Here is a 9,858-nt window from a genome sequence, read left to right as displayed (position 1 = left end):
CGGGGATCTGGCTCCGGGCAGCCCTGGAGCGGTGATCCACCCCGGACAACCCTGGAGCGGTGATCCACCCCGGCAGCCCTGGAGCGGTGATCCACCCCGGGCAGCCCTGGGGCGGGGATCTGGCTCCGGACAACCCTGGAGCGGTGATCCGCCCCGGACAACCCTGGAGCGGTGATCTACCCGGGCAGCCCTGGAGCGGTGATCCACCCGGGCAGCCCTGGAGCGGTGATCCGCCCCGGGCAGCCCTGCAGCGGTGATCCACCCCGGCAGCCCTGGAGCGGGGATCTGGCTCCGGGCAGCCCTGCAGCGGTGATCCATCCCGATAGCCCTGCAGCGGTGATCCACCCCGGCAGCCCTGGGGCGGTGATCCACCCCGGCAGCCCTGGAGCGGTGATCCACCCCGGGCAGCCCTGGAGCGGTGATCCACCCCGGGCAGCCCTGGAGCGGTGGGTGATCCATCCCGGCAGCCCTGGAGCGGTGATCCACCCCGGCAGCCCTGGAGCGGTGATCGCCCCGAGCAGCCCTGGAGCGGTGATCCGCCCCGAGCAGCCCTGGAGCGGTGATCCACCCCGGGCAGCCCTGGAGCGGTGATCGCCCCGAGCAGCCCTGGAGCGGTGATCCACCCCGGGCAGCCCTGGAGCGGTGATCGCCCCGAGCAGCCCTGGAGCGGTGATCCACCCCGGGCAGCCCTGGAGCGGTGATCGCCCCGAGCAGCCCTGGAGCGGTGATCCACCCCGGGCAGCCCTGGAGCGGTGATCCACCCCGGCAGCCCTGGAGCGGTGATCCGCCCCGAGCAGCCCTGGAGCGGTGATCCACCCCGGGCAGCCCTGGAGCGGTGATCCACCCCGGCAGCCCTGGAGCGGTGATCCACCCCGGCAGCCCTGGAGCGGTGATCGCCCCGAGCTGCCGCTGCCGGCGGGACAGCCCGTGCTCAGCGCCCCGCGGTGACAGCGAGCGAGCGCACGGAGATCCCGCTCGGGTGTCCCGGCGATCGCGGGTTCCTGGTCGGGGACACGCACTCGGCAGCTCGTGGATGCCAGGCACAGCCCCAGGGTCACCGACCCAACAGCCCTAGTGCTGGGAATGAGGTGTTCGATTCCTTCAGGTGCTCCCCACCGAGGGCAGAAACTGCTTTTGTGCTGCTGCCGAGGATAGGCTTGGGGCAGGCAGTCCCGGGTGGGTAGGATGGAGCTGGCACTCCGAACAGGCTGAACTCACTGCAGCAGGCGGTACTGCCCTTTGCTGTCCTACTGAAAGGGTTGCTCAAGCCTGTGACTTCTATTTTCTAGCTATTTCGAGTCAGCTCTTGTGTTTTTTCCAGCAAGCTTTCAGTGGTTTGTAGCACTGGCAGTCTGGCCTGCTTTGTAGAGTTAGAAATGATGTGACAGCGTTAGTTACCGATAAGTGTTTTGATTTCTCAGGTTTTGACATGATTCTGTTGCCTTGGGAGGACCATGGCTGCAATCGAGCTGGCATTTTCGTTTTAAACACCATTTTTGAGTGGTTTATGACTCAGATTTCCAAAAACCCTTCAGCTTTTCTTCTGATATGGCTCTTAGCTGCAATACATAACATCAACAAAAAATAGCTGCTGTTTTAAATACATCAGGCTTCTTAACCACTTCCGGATAAACCAGAAGATGCTGCTGACACATTTTTAGAGGTGCTGCCTTTGGAGCACCCTTGAACAACCATCTTTTTGCCTTCCCAGTGGCAGTATGGAATGCAACAAAAGAGAGGCATCTCTCTTGGGTGCTGTGCCTGGGTTACACGTCTCTAGCTCCCACTGGGCAAACCCAAATCAGCGTGGCTGTGAGGATGCTAATTTTAGCGGAAATTTGCTTGCGGGCAGGGGTGGAGTGGGGGCTGCAGCGTTGTCCGGATCTGGATGGTTGCTGCAGCAGAAAGGTTGCTAGAATTGTTTTCAAATCCATCTGTTTTGTCCTAAAATCAAATCCTTGTGTGGCTGGGCCCTCGGCAGGCGCTGCTCAGGGCTCAGTGGCACCTCGCTGTGCCTCTTGCACTGTTATCCAGTATAAAGGAGGTGTTCTGCTCTCCCTGAGTCTATTAGTGCATGTGGTTTGCCCTCCTCCCTGCCCCCGGCTGTGATGACTGTGTGCATGTAGCTGCTTTGCGGTGGGGTGTTTTTGTCTTGGGTAGGAAGCTCTGAGAGATGTTTGAGAAGCCACCAGACTCATGTCAAAACAGCAGTGTCTGCATGAAGTCATGCCTCATGTAGGTAGTAACTGTAGCTGTGTGGGGTTTTTAGACATGGAATGAAGAAAGAGAAATGTGTTTGGAGGACTTTTTGTTTGACTGTTGTGAGTTGGTATCAGGGAGGACTACAAGGCCAGTGTTTTCATCTTTGCTCTGTTCCTTGTGTTGCAGCAGCTTCTTTTGGTTGGTAAAAGTGGCAGCATTGACTCTTTTCTTTACTCATCCTTCATCTAAATCTTAATTGAGGTGTCAGCAGGGGCCTGCTAAGCAGCACAGGCTCTGCAGTGTGGCTCTGCCAGCAGATGGCCTTGTGCCTCGCCTGATGTGGGAATAGGGATGCAGCTCCAGGAACAGTTAACACACACTTTCTAGCTCCTTTGCAATTCCACCTTTAAAAATGTAAGGTTCTGGAGTTAAAGTGATTTTTTTTTTTTTAATGTGGTGATTTGATTTGTGTGTGTGTGTCTTTGTTGTCTTGTATCTACACGTGTACACTGGTCATAGGAAATTCTGTAAATTCTGTTCTGTGCAAAACCACCCAAGGAATAATTTTGGACACACATGGTACAGTATTCTGGTATTTAGTGTTCTGAGTTGGAATCATTATTCACACTTTAAATGGCATCCAACCTTTTCTTCCCTCTCCAGAAAGCTGCTTGTACCTAAAGAAGCTGACTCTGATGGTGTATTACAACATTATGGATTGCTAAGTTTTTGAGAAGGTTAACTTAGCTAGTCTCTACAGGTGAAGAAAAATTTGTCAAGGTGCAATAAAACATAATTAAGGGCCTTGAGCCCTGTACATTGCATTGGTCTCACCTCAGAATATTGAATCCATATTTATATCCAGAAGGAAAATAATGGGGGAGGAAGGATAAGATCTGACTTGCTGTCTACATTTTTCTCTGTTAAATTATTACCGATTTTTTAATTTTTTTTTTTTTTTTTTTTTTTTTTTACAATATTTGGTTTAGATTTGTTTTGTCATATTGGTAATCTTTAGCAGTTCTTTTGTACTAAGATGGGCAATTAGATTAATCATGTAGTATAACTTAACCAAAGTAATTCCATCAAACTTAAATTCTCCTTTGTCCTAATATACACATGAGAAGATCATTGTTGGTTTGTTTTTTGGTTTGTTTGTTTCAGTTCCTGTCTTTTGTTTTCTTTTGCTTTCCTGTCTTGCCTCTCCCCTTCCTCATGTATGTTCAAGAACAACCAACCTCCTTTTGACTTTTTGTTCCAGTACTAGAGTGAGTGATCCATTACTCATGCAGCTCAGTTGCATCTCCTTCATCTTTGATTCCAACTTCCTCAGTGGTGTGACTCTTGTCACAAGCATCAGCTAACATCCTGGGAAGTGACAGAGTGGCATCAGTTTTTAAATAACCAGCTCTTACTCAGTACAGTTTTATGATGGTTGTGTTGTTTTCCAGATCTTCTGTGGAACATTAGAACAGGGACCTTGCTCCACCCTTTGCATTATGGCCTTGGAGACCAGAGGAGATCTCTACCCACTGTAACTATTGGCTGTCTGCTGCAGTCTGGTGTGGCCAGATTCTGACAAATGAAGGTTGTCCCTCTCCCTTTTTTCATAAACCACTATGTACTACTTACAGTCACCCGGGTTTGTGGTGTGGTGAAAGGTTCTGTGTCAGATGATGTGGTAGTTTTGTTGGCCCTAGCACCCTGTTCATGTGGAGAAGCTGATATAACATGTGGAGAAGCTGATATAACAGCACAGAAGAGGGAAAGTAGGATGTGACCAGAGAGGTTTATAAAGATCCTGTGGGGTTTTTTCATAAGGGTGCTGCCTGGTGTTGCATCAAATCACAGATCAGGGTGTTCTGGCATGCAGTGTATTTCTTTTAGAAGTAAAAGTGATCTGATATACCAGCCTGTGGAGCCACAGATGCTACTGTTTATCTGAAAAAAAAACCCCTCACACCAGCAAGAAAACAGAATGGAAACAAAAATACAGCCTAGCACAAAACAGAGTGGAAAGCGAAACTCGTAGCAAGTCATTTGTCTCCTCCAGCAGTGACTCCTTCACCTCTGGAGAAGGTGATGAAGGAGAGCTGGGCACAGACCCTGCCATTCTAAAAGAAAATTGAAACAGACATGTGTCCTTTTTCCCATAATTCAACTTCCTGACTCAACCCTGCATCCATGCTTTTGTTCAAGAGACCCAGTTTGATGACGTCAATGCATTCTTCACAGCAGGGGAAAAAAAAAAAAACCCAAACATTTTTCAAACAAACTGAGCATTTCCTTAGACTGGAAAAGCAAATTGGCTGGATGCCTGGTGGCTCCTACAGCCAATCACTATAACCTTACCATAAATGTAGATGTGTTTCTGTCTTAGGGTTGATTATTGACTTTATTTTAGACATGGGACCATCCTGTCCCAGTCCTCTGTGTGTGCACTGTGCAAGGGAGTGCTGAGAATCTAAATACTGCATTATTTAGCAAATATTTTGCACATTACATGGGCTGACATAAAATTTGGCTTTGTGACCTTGGTAGGTTGTAAATGCATCTGTTTTAATTGTTTTGCAGAGCTCTGTATCCATCCAGATATTGCAGCAGGCAGCTTTGCTTCAAGGGCTGGCTGGTGATATTTTCTCCTTTTTTTCTCAAGCAAATTGGTCTTAGATGTTTTTTGAAGATGCTATTACTAAGATTATGCTTTATATCTTCAAAGCTTGGTGTAAGCAAATGCTAACTGTCAAATGTGTAACAGATCAACTACAAATCTTTTGAGATAATGTGCTAGGGATGTTCTTCAGAGGTGAGTGAGAAAGTGTTCAAGCCTTTTCCCTGGGCATAGCACTGCTGATTTAATTTGAGAGTTTCTTGTGTTTGTGAGATAAATACAAGGCTGAATGCTTGTGCTAAGGATGAAAGAGGAAATATCTACAAAGAAATGTCTGGAATTAAAAGGTAAATGTGAATAAAAGGTGATCTTTAGTTCTGCTTTTGGCCTTAAATGTGAAGATGGCCTTAACAGGTGCACCAGCTGGCTTCATTTCCCATGTTGTGTAAGTGATGCTCAAAGAGCCACCCTTCAAGGAAACTTTCATTATAATTTTGAAGAAGAAAAATTTTATTAAATGTGGTAGTGAGGAGGAGAAGCTACAGGAAACATTTTAAAGGGTCTTAGCATGCTACAGTTTCCATTATTGTAAGAAATACTATGTCTTTGGCATTCAGTTCCACTGTTTTTCTTTGCTCTGTCATGCTTCTCTTTCTGGGCTATCATCTGACAAGTGAGACTAGCAGGCTTAGATAAAAGCAGTACCGTGTGGCTGGGACTCTTGTTTTGGTTTCTTTTGATACCACTTAACCTTTGAAATTCTTTGGGGGTGGGGAAGACATAACAGTGATGTGAAAAGTCTTCTCCCTCCCACTAAGATCTCAGATGCAGTTTGGCATCAAACGCTCTTCAGAGCCAGGACAGGATGCAGTGATCTTACTCTGAATGTTTGTCTCCTGGGCTTGGCTGTGGGCTTGTAACAGGGCTTGTGCTCAGGTGAATCCTGGTAGAGAGGGGCTGTTGTAGTAGGAGCAGAGTTTGGAGGTCAGGGAGTCATCACTGTTCCCCACCTTCATCTGCTCCCCCACTTGTACCACACGTTTGCACAGAGAGCCTGGGTAGCTGCTGAAGCTACAGGAGTGAGTCATATCTTCTCTGTTCAGCCCACTGAATGCACAACCCACTGCTTAGTAAGGTTTCATGAGCTGCAGCAAATGGATTGATTTATATTTCTGTCAAAATGCAGTGGATTGTTCTCTGTCGGTGGCTCTCATCAGCAATTAAAGGATGTACTTAGCTGTGCATCTCTAGGGGTGGCCAGAACAAGAAGGAATTCAGTGATGTTAGCTGCCTGAAGCAGTCTGTTAGATTCCCAGATAAGACATCAGTGTTATTTTTCAGCGGAATAATTTCTCAAATACTTCTTGTAAGCCAGTGTTTTTAAAGAGGCATCCCTTCCACACTGCCCAGCTGCCTCTCCTGCTGCCAACCAGCTCAGATGCAGGAATGGGAGACTGGATGAGGGACTGCAGAGGGATGGACAGCAGAACATGCATTTCTGGTTCCCTGGGATGAGCAGCAGAGTTTAGTGGTACTGCAGGGCCTGGCTCTTAAAGCCACAAGTTTCCCATACTTTTCCCCCAGTTTGGGGATGCTCAGATGCTCCCTGCCTGGAGGTAGCCAGCTGAGAGGAGAGCAGTGCCTCAGTTCCATATGAGAAATGAAGAGGAACTCACATGCCTTTGCTGCAAGGGTAGGGAAATGAAACCTTCTGGAAGTAGAGGTTTTGGACTGAATTCTCATCTTTCATTTATTCACTTCAGAGAGCCATGGTTTGTTTGGTTTTTTTTTTTAGATCAATGGTAATTTTGATATTGCCTTGATTGAAGCTGAGATTTCACTAGCTATGCATAAAGCATATGCAAAGATATGTCAGTGTCTGGGGATTTCCCTCTCTCTGGGAGGCAGGGCTGGCCACCAACCCCTTCTCCATCAGCTCCCTGATGCTGGGCATGTGGCAGAGCCTGGAGTGTCACAGCTTGGGGCAGTGAAAGGCTCTTGGGACATGGAGCTCATTCCTTGCCCTCACAGCTACTGCCCCCACTATTCCTGAGTGACCTGGTACAAACCCCACATTTTCATTTCAGGAGGCTCACCTGAAAAACAGGATCTGACAAAAACAAGTTACAAAAGGGTAACTATAAGTCATTAAAAGCAAGGTGACAGGGAAAGTTTAGCCCTCATGAAAACAGTAGCTTGTATTGTATGCAGAGTAAAAGAAAACAGATGTTTGCCCTTTTTCCCAAGCGTGGTTGTCCCCTGTTCCTTCCAACCCCTTTTCCTGAGAAGGCCTGGCCATCTGCAGTGTGAGTGGTGTTCAGTTTCTAATGCAATAAAGTGCTATAGCAACACTGCTTTATTTAAATGGGATTCAGGAAGGGGGACACATGTTTGTGCTGAAGATCTGCTAATTGCATCATTTTCTCCTTGTATTAAACAATGTGTTCATGCTGTGTAGTGCAGAGTAATCAGCGTGCAGGGAAATGATTTATATTGTATTGAAGAGGTCTGAGCATTTGACCTTGTAAATGAATTCCCAGAGACAGCTAAATACACTGCAGTAAGTAACAGGCTCTAATTAGGGAGCTGGAAGAGCTGTACTTAGTTCTGGTATCCTGATGTGGAAGCTATCCAGGCATTGCAGGATCCTTGTACAGCAGTGTTTTGCAGCAGTGAAAGGAGTTACTGTGCCTTCAACAAGTTGCCAGCAAGGAACTGAAAGAAAGGGAAGCTGGGGAAATACTTTCAGGACTGACAACCTGGTAGAAACTATAATTCTGAGACCTTGTCTTTTTTTGCAAGAAGAACAGAAATGGATCAATCAGCAGTTGAGTTTGCAGAAATCTCCCACTGGCAGGTTAGACCTGAGTCCTGACAGTTTTCATCCCCCTTGAGACCAGTGGTACAATAATTGGTCCTGAAATGGGCTGGAATGAGGAAAAGCTTCAGAGAATTCTGAGTTTTTCCATATTTCAGGAGGATGGTTATGTTTGTTTCAGAATTATGTATCTAAGTCTTCCTTAGAGTCATAAAAGAAAGGGAACAAAACTTTTTTTCTTCAGCCTGAAAGGGAATTTGAGCACGCAGTTAAAGCTAGGCATGTAAAACACATTTAGTGGAAGAGTTAAAAGAAAACTCTAAGTTTGTTTGGAAAATACTTTTACACTTTCAGAAAACCAGCAAACTTATTGAACAAAAATAGCACATTATCTGTACTTTTCCATAGTTCTTATGGCTGCCTGTAAGAAAGAGGAAGAAGAAACAACCTTATGTAACTAAGATGCATCTGCAAAGCAAGGACCAAAAGCCTGCCTGCTTCAGGTTTTTTGTGAGGCTTTAGCATAGTTTGGGGAGCAGTTTATAATGAATATGCTAGAGCATGAGACACAGCTGTGTGCTGAGTGACCAGCCATCATCAGCTCTCTGTCTGTCTGTCTGTCTGTCTGTCATCATCAGGCTCTTCCAGGGCCAGGCAGCAGCCAGGCTGAGTGCAGGGAGGTGTGACAGGAGAGCACCAGTGAGGTCCTGTCCTTTCTGCAAGCTGCAGCACCATGTTCCTGGGTGTGTTTCCATCAGCCACAATGACATTCAGCAAAGTGCCATGGGGGGATGGGGCAGCAATGCTTCTGCAAGGTCACACATGTAAAGAGCCTTCTCAAGGCTTTGTGTTATAAACAGGATTCTGCTGGAGGACTCTGTTTTATCTTAGATCTGTAATGTAGGTTGTAGCAAGTTATAAAAATACATACATGCTCACACACATTTTATCTGTGACCTTTTTCTGTAAGTTATGTTGTTGTTCAGATCACTGATAAAGGCATTGAAGTGCATAGCCAGTGGTGGGTCCCACAGAATTCCACCCCTTCAGCAGTAATTTCCCTGTTGTTCTGTAAGGCTTCAGCTTCAGAGGCAGTTCTCATGCTGCTCTGCATATGTTGGATCTGCAGGGTTTTTTTTTAATGTTTTAGAATGTCAATGAGTTTAGAGGGCTTTTACAACTATGTTTATTACATTCCTAAAAAAATTTACAAGGAGTAATTTTTATACAGCCTTATTCTCAATGCTTATTACATTATCTCCTTTCAGTTTTTATTATTTAAATTCTGTATTGGCAGCTGTGATAGGTTGACTTAGAGTGGTGTGTTCATCTGGTATGTTTGTAATTAGCTACTTGTCATTACATGCTTGAAATTTTTGTTAAACTTCCTTTCTTCCTGGGGAAAACCCCTCAAGCATTTTTAAGGGCTAATGAAAGTAAGTATTGATTTTTCTGGAGGCACTTTGGATATTTGTAACCCCTGTGAGGATGCAGGTTGTTCATGCCTGCTGCAATGTCCATGCCCAACTTTACTGACGGCTCTTTTAGTATTCTCTTGCAGTGGAGTTGAAATCAGAAAAGTCCCAAAAAGTTTTTGCAAACTTTCAAATTGACTTCTGACTTCTTTTTTCTGGTACAGAAAATGCACATGTATAAAATTTGTTTGTACTTGCCATGCTGTTTTTTACCTTTGCATATAACAGCATGCACTTTCACATAATGCCAATTCCAAAAGTAATCTCCTTTTTTGTCAAAGGTGTTTTTTAAAGTGTGTGCTCACTTTAGTCACAAAGGTGGTAGATTTGCCCTTGTATATTTTGTACATTCTCTGGTTTATTGCCATGCAATGCTCATTCCTTCACTGTTATTTAGTGGTTCTTGTGTAGGTTTAAAAACCAAAGAAGTTCAGCTGTGCTCTCAGCTGTTTGTAGGTTGTGCTGAGTGACTCATACAGAAGACAAGGAAGTTGCAGTGTGGCCACATCTCCCTGTCCTGCCCAGCAGTGACACATAACCTCTGAGTGCTCTAAACCCAGTGCCAGGAGGAAGAGATGAGAGCAGGGCTGAGCCTTTGGCACAGGCAGGTACCATCTTGGTGACATTTGTGCTGAGAGTGACTGCACAGTTTGCCACATCTAGAGCCAAAAGTGAAAGTCTGGCACTACAGCAAATCGTTAAACTTGCTAGTGAAGGAAATTACCTTGTAGAGGTTCTTTTCCTCATGGTTT

The sequence above is a fragment of the Oenanthe melanoleuca genome, chromosome 6 (assembly GCF_029582105.1).
Source record: "Oenanthe melanoleuca isolate GR-GAL-2019-014 chromosome 6, OMel1.0, whole genome shotgun sequence".
Lineage (NCBI taxonomy): Eukaryota > Metazoa > Chordata > Aves > Passeriformes > Muscicapidae > Oenanthe > Oenanthe melanoleuca.
The sequence above is the reverse complement of the archived record's forward strand: the minus strand, read 5'-3'. Positions refer to the sequence as shown.